The following is a 12723-nucleotide window of genomic DNA, read 5'->3' as shown; positions in this document are numbered from 1 at the left end:
GAAAGCTGAAATAGAAATTAAAGTAAATTAATTTGGTGTGGTCGTCCATCTCTTAAGGTACCTAAGGATGTTGGAAATCCAAATTATTAATGGTACTGTGGCAGCTTCTCAATTGTTATAAAGCCCCACTTCCAGCATTAAAGAGCAATGTTCCTAAAATGACATGTTGCCCTTATTCTGTAGAACTAAGCCATGAAATATGAAAAATATATATTTTTAAAGATCAGTAGGTTTTGCTCTAAGATTCAATAAATCTGGAGTACTGCTAGTATTCATTTAAAAAATATTTTCAAATTTATTTAAATGAATTAGATACTAAAGTCAGGTTGGCTAATAAGTTTGTTCTTTTTCAGGATGGCAACGTACACATTGGATTTGAGCAGGTTGGAAGATTTCTTGTCCATATACTCATGTTTGTGTCACAAATTGTTAGTTTAATTTGTAAGGGCAGGGAAATTTCAAATTTAATATAGGGAGCTTACAAAACAAGTTTGTCTGAGTTGCTAATGAACTAGGCACTTATGCCCTTGGACAGGTAATAGCTTGATGTTGATGTAATTACTTTTTTCCCCCACCCTGAATATTAGGTCAAACTGGACTCTGGTTGATGTAGAATTTAATGACACCAGTCATTCTCTGGGAGCCTGTGGTCACTCATGGTCCTCCTTGGCTACTAAAGGCTTTCACATAGGGACATTCTCCCAGTTTGGTCTCCATTTGTGCCTCCTCCTGCTGTCACTGTTAATTATGATTCTGGGTTACCTGAGAGCCCAAGAAATTCCTCAAAAGACGGGCAAATTATGACCTTGGTGTTCCATGAGTTTGATTTGGGATGAGCAGGTTCTGTGCTGCAGGTGATGCTGTCTTTTGGGAAGAGAGAGAAAAAGCTGTTTTTAGGAAATAGTCACTGTGAGAGTGGAGAGGTTAACCCAAAATCCTGGATTAAGCCTCCAGCTGCATTGCCCTGGAGTTGAAAACACACACATGGGTTTGGTTTGGGTTTGCTACTTTTCTACAGAAAATCCTTCTGGGGAGAACCCCAGGATCCCTGTGGTGCAGAACCTGGCACTGGGAGGAATGGATCTTGTATGCAGTGTATGTATTTCCACACATATCAAACAGTTTAGGATGAAAGATGTTGGGACTACCAGATACCATCAACATTTTGTGAGCAGGATGTCATTATTAGATTGGAACTGATAAATGTCAAACATTGTGGTAAGTCTGTTTTTAGAGAGATGCAGACTGTGCTCACTTCCTAAATTAAACCTAATTTTCCTCTAATTTTTATGTGTGAGCTGTGATTCTGTTGCACAGAATCTGGCATAATATTGAGCAGATTTATTTAGTGTTGCCCTTGAACGTTTTGAGTGTTTAAGCCAGATTTACAGGAACACAGTCAGTGATGATTCATGTTGAGATGATGTTTTTCTCCCTTGTAATGGAACATATGGGACTGTGTAGCATATGGTACCACTGAAAATTGTTAAATGTGGAGCACTGATTTATTACACAGCAAAAAGGGTTGGGGTTTTCAGTCTAACACTGAGCAGAAAGCTTGTAAACAGCTCTGGCTGTTGGTTTGTGTTTGGGTGCACTACTGTGTTGTGTGGTAATTTCAAAGGATTCCTTTAAATGGCAACAGAATGCTTCCAAAAGTTGTGTGTCTGCCTTTTCACTATGGTACAGCCTTGCTCTGTGGGATGACAGCTTAAAAAACCTGAAAAAAATCCTTTCTCAGATGGGAAGCAGAGGTATTAAAATGCGTAAATATTTTTGTTCCAGGCTTACTATCCAAAACACCTTCCTTCTGTGTTTTGTTTGGGTTTTTTGTCTTTATGTGACTTCTGGAGTGTTGGTTTGTGTTTTTTTTTACTGATGCAGGGAGAGGAAACAAACACACACCTTGGTCCTTGCAGTGCACAAGGGAAAGTGGACTAAAGTGCAGCTACAGAGAACATAAATTCCAGTCACCTATTTCCTTGTGCTCTGCTGTTTTTCTTAACTCTTCATCTTTGGATGATTGTAATCTCTCCAGAGCAGGCATTGCTTCTGCTCTGGCTCTGTGGGGTCTTGCTGCAGGGTAACTGAAGCTCCCAGGTGCTCTGGTCATACATTGGTAATTAATGGCTGGTCACAAATCTTCATTGATTAAGCTTTTTCAGAAATGATTTAAGCAAGAAACTTCATTTAAACCTTAAAATGGTGCTTGTGTTTGTCTTTTTTGTCTAACAACTCGATTTATTTGTACATCTTAAGGTGCTGATTAAAACAGACTTTATGCTAAATTTAAAATACATAATTAAGAAGAATATATATTGTAAATTTTTGGGATATAAGTCAGATGAGCCTTTTTTCCTCCTTACTTGGTTAGTGACAATCTGCCTCTGAGTTCAGGTTTTCTTGTGTGTCTCTGCTTATTCTGCCTGGTTCAGGTAAAGTTTGAGCATGCTGTGTCCTTTAGAATGGCAACAGATATTTGACATCATTAAAAACTGCTGTTATTTAATAAAAGGAAGTTGTATCTACCCTGGAGGGAATTAACTAATGACCTCTTGTTAACCATCGCCTTCAGGATCTTAGATCCTCCCTTTGCTTGCCTCATCCTTAGTCATACATTGGAAGAGGAAAACAGGCTTTTTTCCCTCCCTCCTTCCCTCCCAACTCTTGAGCAGTTTCTCAACTGGAGGTGAACTGATGGTTGACCTAAACCCTGTGAGGAAACTGAAGTAGGGACCACACTCCCATTCCCCTTGTGGAACATCCTACTGCTGTTAAAACTCACAGCATCTCCATTAACTCCAATTCCCGGCCTTAGCCTGCACATTAAATGTTTTTAAACAAGCATTAGCCCAGATGAATTTTAATTTCTGGCATTTCTAATCTCAACACTGGCAGTGGTGTCAGTTTTAGCTCTTGAAAAGAGGGGAAAAACATTTCTTATCTGGAAAGTATGCGAGTGGCAGAGCAGATAAGATAATTGAGCCCTAAATGTGAGCTGGGATGGAAACAGGCTCTGTTGAGAGTCAGGTCTCATCTGCTGTGCCACAGTCCAGTGGTGCTTTAATGCATAATAAAAATCCAGGGAGTTTGGTCTTCCTGGGCAGGACACAGGGAATTTTCTCTGTGCTGCTTTTTCATTAAGAGACACGAGCCTTTAGTTCTAGTGTGAGACATTCATGTTCTCAGAGTCAGGAGTTTTCTGTCATTTGGGAGGCAGCCAGCCAAAAATAGGATTTTATGGCTCTCCTGCCTGTAACAACAGTTAGCTGCTAAAGTGAGGAATAGAAATTAAAAACCTTCCAACTTGTTGTTCCACTCAGGCAGCCTTTTCTCAAAATTCCTTGTGTGTTTTTAAATGTGCTGTCTTTCCTCTGTGGGGGATCCCCACAGAGGATAACAAGTTTTCCATTTCCAGCTCTTCCCTTGGACTGAGCTCCTGCTGTGGTTTAGAGGTTGTGTGTTCAGCACTTGGGCATGGCCCACATGGGTGGGAGGGAGCAGCACAGGTACCTAAAACCAGAATAAATGAGTAACTACAGGAATTACAACTTTGCTACACAAAGCCTTATTTTTCTTCTGTTTACTCCAACACTGCTTTTGTAGTTTTCCACTTGGTATCGTAGGGTTGCCTTACTAGAAAGTACATTACTCCAAATGAAGTTAGACTCTTACAGAATGAGACATAAGAAGGTTTTTGTTGCAAAAATCAGTATTTGGCTTAATATTTTGCTGCAGGAATGGTAGCCCAGGAGTTAGACCTGCTGCAGGTGTTGAAGCTGTAGTGCAGAAAAAGATCTGCTTCTTTGTAGGGCCATATGGAAATGCCATAAATCAAAATATATCTCACTTAGGCATTTGAGACCTGCAGAAATGTCACGTAAATGTGTGATAATACAGTCTGAGCAGTTTGAATGATTAACTTGTACAAGTGCTCCAGATTTTAGGTGTGTTGGGCACCTTTTCTACATTGCAGGTTTCCAGTTCTTGTATTACAGGGAGATTTCTGCCAGTCCGACTTGGTGCCTTAAAGAAGGAGAAAGCTGCTGACTCAGGCTTGTTGTAAATTTGCTTTTTCCTGCCTACCTGAGTATTTTAGAGCAACGCTGTTTATATTTTTAGAGCAGTGTTACATTTTTTGATATGCTGAGCCCAAGTCAGAGGTGGTCAAATGTTGGACAGTCTGTGCTGGATCCAGGCTCTGGAGGTATCCAGGGAGGCAGAGGGATGGGATCCCAGTCCCAGTGCTGTGCAAGCTGCTGCTTGGAGCCCCAGGCTACCAGTGCAGCTCTGCTGGTGTTTAAGGTCAACTCCTTGCAAATATTTTAGCAAGGCTTATATTCAAATGCTATTTATAAGACCAGACTAATTTCTTTCCTCCTAATGATGGCCTTTTGGCTGATGACAGGGCTGGAATCCTGAAGATCTGGATTCTGTATGCCACTAGTCAGCTGTGTATCCACAGGGAAGTTGTTTGCCAGCTTTCTGCCTCACTTTTTTATCTGTACTTAAATGAAAAAAAAAAAAAAGGCTGACTAATACCTGCCTCACAGGCTGTGAGAGCACAGTTAGTAGGCTCATGCTGTAGGATCTTTGGGAAATGCTGTAGGAATGTTCTAGGGGTTTATTATGGTTAAGGTCCTGCAATGAGAGAACTGGTTAAGCCTGGCTTATTGTTAGACCATTCATTAAGGAGCTTTAATAGCTGAAGCTGTGATAGAGGCTGTTCCTGCCTTCACCTGCAATTACCCTGGGCAGATCCAGGCTGCTGCAGCTCCAGAGGCTGGAGCAGAGCTGGAGCAGAGCTGGAGCATCTGCAGGGTGTTGGAGCCTGCCTGGAGCGCCTCGCTGCCATTTCACGGCTGGCTTTGCATGCAGGTCATGCCGTAGCCTCAGTGGGTTTGGGCACTTCAGCGTGGTGATGATGACTTATTGTGCCACTAGTGAGCCCTCAGCACCTTTTCATGCCAAAAGAAATGCTGTAAAATCAGATGAGTTTTTCCTGTGTGTCCGCCTAGCTCGGAATTTGCCCTGCTTTCGCTTTGTAAATAGAACAAAATTAAAAAAAACCAAACTTTAAAAATGTATTAGCAACAGAAATTTTAGTATTAAAAGGTGTAAACCAACTATTAAAAATCTCTTGGATCTGGTGTGAATGCTGACATTGTGGCTTTTTTTTTAAATTAATTTGATAGTATATTTAGAAAATATCTATCAGAATTTCTTCCCTTCTGGCCACCATTATAATAACATAACTATGCAAGGAAAGGCAAAATCCCCATTTTTGGTAAAGCTAGATACCAGTGTTTATTTCCCAAACCAAGTAGTCATTAGCAATAGAACCTTATTAAACTTTAATGACTTTCTTAAAATTCACACTCACTTGAAAGTCAAGATGCAGCCTTGACAGCTGGAGGTCCTAATCCAGACAGTTTTATTTATCTTTGCAGTTTCATCTCTTCATTATTATATACAAAAGTTGTTTTCTTTGTCTTGGCAGATTGGAAATGTATTGACTGAAAGAAAAATAGAAACTTGGATTGCTGTTGAAACACAGGGCTGGAGGGGGTAGGGAGCAAGGGTTGGGAGCAGGAAATGGATTGGTGGTGAATTTAAGTTTTGAATTTAATATCATGAGTCTGCAAATTAATATTAATTTTGAGCTGATTTTAGAGCTAAATCAAAACCAGCTGTTATTCCACCTCTTTCCCACTGAGCTGGGCTGGCACAAACCTTTGTGCTACCAGGGGTGGTTCAGATCAGCAAACTGGTCCAGCTGTGAAATAACCAGGGCTAGCAAAGCCAGAGATCTGGAGATAGCAACAGACAGAGGATGAGGATGGATGGTACTAACTTCTCCTATTGAATTACACTGTGAGTATTTTTTAAAGAAAAAAAAATAAACTAAACAAAACCCCTGCCACTGATGGATTTCAGTTAATGAGTAAATTAATGAGTTTCACTTTCTGTTTCTTGGGTGTGGGTTGGCTACAGCAGCTTTTGGGTTATCCTGGGGAAGACTCAAATCATTGTTATCCCTCCTTTCACTGGGTTTTATTTATTTGAAGTGCTTTTTTTAGGAATCCGAATTTTGATGCTTTGTATTACTTGCACTTGCTTTTTTTTAAGGCTTTGTATTCAGCTTTAACTGAGGAAAGGCTTTTCTGAAAGGCTGACACAATTTGCTGTATGTTCATTGCTCAGTGTTTCATAATTTACATGGACAAATATCCCTGCCTTAAAAAGTGGGGGAAAATCCCAAGCAGAATCTTTGTATCAAGGCACTGACAATATTGACTAGATGATGATACAGGTATTCCAAATATGAAGTTGTATTTCATATTTCAGGTATACAGTGGCTTTTTAAAATGTTAGGCCATGGCCCCATATGACAGGAAGGTGAAAAGTGAAGGTGAAAAGTTACTTCATAATATCAAATCAAATTTATTGTTTAGGCGTGAGAATTACTTGCAGTATTTAACCAAGATCCTCAAGGTAGAAAAGGAAGCACCAATTTATAGTAATTGTTTACAAATAGACTGTTTCATTAATACAAATGAGGAGAGTTTGTTTGTTTTTTCTTCAGGAAAATCATTATTTTGGGTAAACAGTGCAGCACAAGAGAAGACTTTCTGAGCACTGCTAAGCCCACCTGGCTTCCAAAGCCATCCAGGAAATTTGTGATGGGTGTTTGAAGAATAAAACATCTCAGTTTAAAGAGCATTTGGCTGCTGGTGTCAGGGCGTCCCCATCCAGAGAGCGTTTGCAGCTGCTGTCAGTGAGGCTGTGGGTGAGCGCCCCAAGGGTGTGGAGAGAGGAAGTCAGAAAACTTTCATATTTCTGATCTCTGTCTCTGAACAAAGGGGATGTTTCATCAGTGTCATCATTCATAAATTAGGAACTCTTGCACAGCAGAGCTGAAAGGCTGAGGGGCAGGATGAAACCCCCTCTGTGTTCCAGCAGCTTGGAAATTGTGTCAGAGAGGGGATTGTGGGGCTGAGGAGTTCCCACTCACCCTGGCAGGAGGAACTGCTGTCACAGAGCCACGAGGCTTTGCTCTGCTGTTTGTGGCAGGATCTGAGAAGGGAGTGAAGAAACCAGGCAAAGCTCATGTTTTCATGAGTGAAGGGATGGCTGTGCTGGGCTCTGTGCTGCTGGGGCAGGCTGCTTTGTAAAAAGCAGGGGATTTAACAGCAAAGAGCAAAAGCTGGTGGTAGGAGGTGGCCAGGGAGCTGTGTGTGTGTGCAGTGGGGAAGGTTTTGGTTCCTGTTTGGGGATGTCCCCACCCTGCCCAGGCTGCTGTGCCCAGCAGGTATTGTTCCCTCTGGAGCAGGATGAGGTCAGCTCCACCACCTGGAGCCTTCTCCTGGCTCTGTTGGTCTTTTTGGTGTCAGGGCACCAGGAGAACAAAAATTATTATTGTTAAAATTTAGATTCCATAAACTGTCACGTGATGTATTCTGTCTTCTCAGGGGAAAATCTGTATGCAGTGTACAGGGGTTTTCTTGTTCAGGAATTTGTGTGCTGCCTTTTTTTTTTTAGGTCAGGTCAGGGGAGAACACTTTGCCTTTTTATTGGGAGCTTGCAAAGATTTTGGAGGATCTTTGCTGCTTTTGTAGGTTGCTCTGATGTCTTGGACCACCTTTGAGTGGGACATCTGCACAACTGAGTTTTAGTTTTGCATTATCCTTCATCTCCTTTTTTTTCCTCTCCTCCCCCCACTATTGCTTATCATCCTTTGTGTTCTATGTACAAAAAGTAAGCCTCAAACACATTTTAAAATGTCCTCCTTAAGAGGCTGCATGTTCAGGGGTTTGATCCCTGAATTGCCATAGCATTGAGATAAATGAATGTGCTGATGTTCTACAGTGAGATTGGGGGGAAAAAAAAGAAAAACAGTTAATGAGACATCTGGGTGGAGGGAGCAAGCCTCAAATGAAAGTTGGATTTCTGTTTTACGACAAGTCAAAATATTTTGGAATTAAAAGCAAAACTGAAGCTGAGTAACTTGATTTTTTTTTTTTTTTGACCACTTATACTTAGAGCTTATTTTTTGTAATTACTGGGGCGTGACTTTAAGTTCTGGGCAGGACTTTGTGGCTTGTTAACATCGGGTTGAGCCTCTGATGTTGCAATGAAGAAGGAAGTGAGCGTGTGTCTGCTTGGGGAGGGGGACTGCAAAGCACTTCTGCCTGCATTAGGTGGGAATTGCAGCTGGCTGGGTATTTTTAGCTTCAGAATACCTCATTTTGAATGTGAATTTTGCTTTTTTTCTTGTTAATCTGTGTTTGGTAAATTAGGCTCTCAGTTACTGTTTTAAAGAGGTTTTTTCATACCAAAATGCACTAAACCAAATTTTTTTCATTAAAGATTTTAAGTTCTTTTTTTTTTAAACCTCCAGAGCTGCAGGACTGGGTGTGATGCATTTCCCAAGTGTTTCTTGTCTTCTGTTGGTTTTTGCAGTTTTACATCCACTGGTGACATAGCAGGGATTGCAGGGAGAGGTGAGGCTTCATAGATCAGCCTCTGTTTCTCCAGCTTAATTAAAGAAAAAAAAAAAAGGAAAAATAGTGGATCTGATTTTGTTCCCTCCTTGTAAAAACATGCAGCAATAAAGACTTTTTCCTGGGTTGGAGGGAGAGGCAAGATAGCCTCAGTTTCCATCAGTGTTTTCCAGTCATTTGCTGTAACAGAAGTGATTCACTTCTGTTCAGTTGTTCATCCTGGCCTGAGGTGAGACATATAGAATGTTTCTATTTTAAGCTCTTCAGCATAATGGATGAATAAACTCACCCTTCTCATGGTTTTTGCCACAGTGGGTGAGTTTTCCTTCCTGGCATCTCTGTTTTGCTGCCCTGGCCTCAAATACTCACCCTCTGAAAGCTCTTGGTGTGCTGTCAGCACCGGTGGAAGAAAATGTTCTGACCATTTTGCTTCAGGGCTGCTGATCTTAAGCTGCACTGTTAAAAATAACAAGTTTTCTGAAGGCACACAGTGATGTTTTCCTGGCTCCCTGCCTCTTCTCCCCCATATTGATGTGATTAAATGCCACCAAAACTCAGCAGTCCTTAGGTCAAGTGCATAGCCATGTGCGTTTGCTGCAGCATTAACAGTGGCCATTCCAGCTTTCTCAAAGAAAATTAAGGGTGTTTTCATAAATGGAAGTCTTCTGCTTGCCACAGTAAGTACCACACAAGCAGTTTATGTACCAGGGCATAGAGTTTTGAGATTATTTTCATACTGCTTTAAACTGTCTCATGCTGACTCAGTTTGGCTGTAAAAGGCTGAAGTCTTGTGATCTAGAGCAAGTTTGGTTTTTTTTCTGATGGGAGAACAGGTGTCTGGTGGAGTTCAGCTTTGCTCTATGACCAAAACATTTTTTATGTTGATCTTGAAGGACCTGCTTTCCCCAAATACCATTTCACTCCCTGAGCTTTGGGATCAGTCTCTCTTTACCAGTGCTAGGGTGGCCCTTTCACATTTTCTGTTTGAGAAGCTGCACTGAAGTCTGAGTGTGTTATCTGAAATCAGACAGACCTGATGGTGAATGCTTTCAATTATGGGTTCATAAATCCACGCTGGAAGGAATGACAGGGCAAAAAGGCATTTCCAGGCTGACGATGGCAGGAGTACCTTCAACCATCTGAACTCCTTGTAGCTTTTCCAGGATCTTTCTACAGTGATCTGGGCATGTTCCACTGTTCTCAGAAGCAGCTTTAAAATGTTATCCTCCCTCCTAAATTACATGCCAAATGATGCATTTACTGAATTGAATCAAGAAACCTCTGGTGGTTGAAATGGCAATCTTGAGCCAATGTGTAAGGCTGCCAAATTTATCTGCTGAGGAGCTCAGAATTTATCTCTGTGGAACTCAGAGCTGGTAGTTAAAGAGCGCTGCTGCTTGTGTTGGGACTGACTTAAACCCAGATCCCAAACCATAAACATAAATCAGATTTTTCTGTGGAATTTGTTTGAAAAGCTTTTGCGTGCTTGTATTTAATTTTAATGATGATATATTTTAATTGGCTGTCAAAAAATGCTTCAAATGAATACAATGCACTTCTCTTCATGTGCTGGTCATCTTGTTCCTTGTCTTTAAAGTGCTTGGGCTCTGTGTGTCCCTGTTTGGGAAGATAGTGCAGCCTTTTGAAGGACACATTTTCTATGCAGCCTTTAAAATCTCTCTGGTTTGTTGAGTGTTTGCCTTGGGTTACCCTTTGAGATTTGCAGGGCGGTTTGTGTTTGTTTTGACTGTTACTTTATCTCACTTTCTCAGAAAGTCCAGTCTCTTCTGGCCATGAGCGATAGGAGGGGAGGATGAGGAAGTTCTGGGAGCCTGTGTTTGGAATGCTGCACTTCAGGTGCACACTTGGATTCTTTTCCTTAGCTTTGTGTTGATTCTGTGATTGAAAGAGCTGTAAAAGATACTGTGATGATGGAAATGAATTAAATGGTTAAATGTCTCAGTCATTCAGATGTGAAATGTCCTTTCTGCTTGTACTTCCCTTGTTGTTCCTGTGTATTGGCTAATCTTTGGTGACAAAACACTCCTTGTCCTGCCCTTGCACAGCAAAGGGGCTTCCTCAGCTCATTTATTAATCTTTAAGCTTAATATTGACATTTCACTTCCAGGTTTGGAAGCTGTTTTACGCTGCAGACAGAAGTCAGTGTCATATTTACAGTGTAGTGGTTGGTTCATATCCCCATGTTTGCCTGTGTGTTATTGTTCTGCACACACTGTGGGAATTGTTGTGTCTTCCTGAGTAACACTCACACAGCAGTCATGGACATGAAATGGGTTTTAAAACACAATGTAAAAATGGCAGTGCTCTCATTTAGCTCTTCACCAAAGCTATGAATGATGCAGTGCTGGGAGCTGGTGGTCTGCACACTGAAGGATTTGTGCAGATGGATTTCTGGGCGGGTTGATATTTTTTTCAAAAGCATTTGGAAGCTATACATGTTCTGTGTGTGTAGTGGGGTAGCTGAATCATCCTCTGTGGAAAAGAGCATTTTAAATCTACTTATTCATCCAGTGCCAGCACAGGTGAAATCTTTGGGTCCTCCTTTTATCCAGGTGAGCTGAGTGCTGAGGTGCAATGTAGGGTTGCTGTGAGTTAATTCAGGCTGTGCTGAGAACTGAGCTCCTTCTGCATCTCATCAGGGCCCCTCAGGGATGCTGTGATCCGTGGGCACTGGCAGCTGAAACTCAAACTGGGGCAGCCAGGTCAGTGCATGGATTCTGCAGATGTTCCTGAGGTGGAGCTTCTGGCCAGGCTGACCCCGTGTGCCCGCAGCCCTTATTGCTGGGAGACACTGCTGGATCTTAAACCTTGTTTTGCAAAATCAGTTCTTGGAGCAGCAGTGCTGTGCTTGCCTCCATCAAACAGTTAAGCTACTTAGAAGCCACGGTTTTAATCTTTATGGAGAAGGAAATGGGAGTGTTGCAAGCACACCTTATATAATGCACATAATTACTGACGTTACCCACACTTCTCCTACTGATACCAAGTCCTGGGCAGGCAGCTGGCACTTCCCCAGAGAGGTGACACATGACAAATGTGTTCTGGCCATTTTGCTGAGCAGGTTTCCTGTAACAGCTGCCCATGAGCTGCTCTTCAGACTCCCAGAGACCTCTGACAAATCTGGTTTGGTTTGTGTTTCAGTGCTGCTTCCTGTAGCATAACTTAAAATGCATAAGGGCAAATGGAGGCCATTGTATGCACAGGCCTGTCTGTGCTCTTTCCTGATGCTTCAGGGAATTTGGATTTGTGTTTTTGGGAAAGCAGGAGGGACCTGGGAATTGGGTAGACTTGTGAACATAGAAGTTTTGGTTATAATACTCAGATTTTGTGTCTTCATCTCCTCTCTGTAGCACTGATTGCAGCTATAAACAAGACACTCTATTAATATGCTTGGGTTGACATCTGTGGATTCTGCTTTGGTATTGAATGAGTGCTGCTGGGCAACTGAAGGCCATATGATGTCTGAAAAGGAAGAAATTTCTGATAAAATGGATACTCTTCTTCAGAACTAAAACCAGCTATGGATTCCTGCAGCCTGGCCTCTGCCTTACTCTATTGCTGCCAACTGTAGGGATCTGATACTTTGGAACAAACCCTTAATTTAGTGTAAATATTTGCAAAGTATTCAAGCTTTGCTTTACATCTGGTGTTTTCTGAAAAGCCCCTGACCAGGAGTCTTCTAAAGAAAATTCCATATCTTGCGGGGGAAAAAATAATTTTAGTTGACATCTGATGCTGGCAAGGGGTTCTGTGGGTGCTGGGGAAAACTCTGTGTATTAATAGTTCTTTGTTCTTGTTGACATACTGCTGCTAATTTATTATAGTAACATGGCAGACTATTCAAATGGGGTGCCACATTTAGCTAAACTTGGTGGAAATATATATATATATTTAAGTTCATGCTTGGAGAACTTCATTGTCAGTATAAATATTGCAGTTTAGTGGGTGGTGTCACAATTCACCAAAAGGTTTGCCTTAAGAGAGCTGAAGACTGGTTTGGGGTTGCAGAGGGTGCCTGCATGAGTTTGGGGACTCATTCTCAGTAAAACCAAACTCTCACTTCTGGATTTATCTCTTTATTGGGATAGCAAATAGTTTTTTATCCTCAAACCAAGGGCTTGTGACCCTCTTTGCAGTCCCTTGGTGAAAATGAGTGAATCTTGTTCTGTGTCCATGGTCTTGTGTGAGCAGATATCCT

Source organism: Molothrus ater, chromosome 18 (assembly GCF_012460135.2).
Source record: "Molothrus ater isolate BHLD 08-10-18 breed brown headed cowbird chromosome 18, BPBGC_Mater_1.1, whole genome shotgun sequence".
In the NCBI taxonomy this organism is placed as follows: Eukaryota; Metazoa; Chordata; class Aves; order Passeriformes; family Icteridae; genus Molothrus; species Molothrus ater.
Note: the sequence above shows the minus strand (reverse complement) of the source record.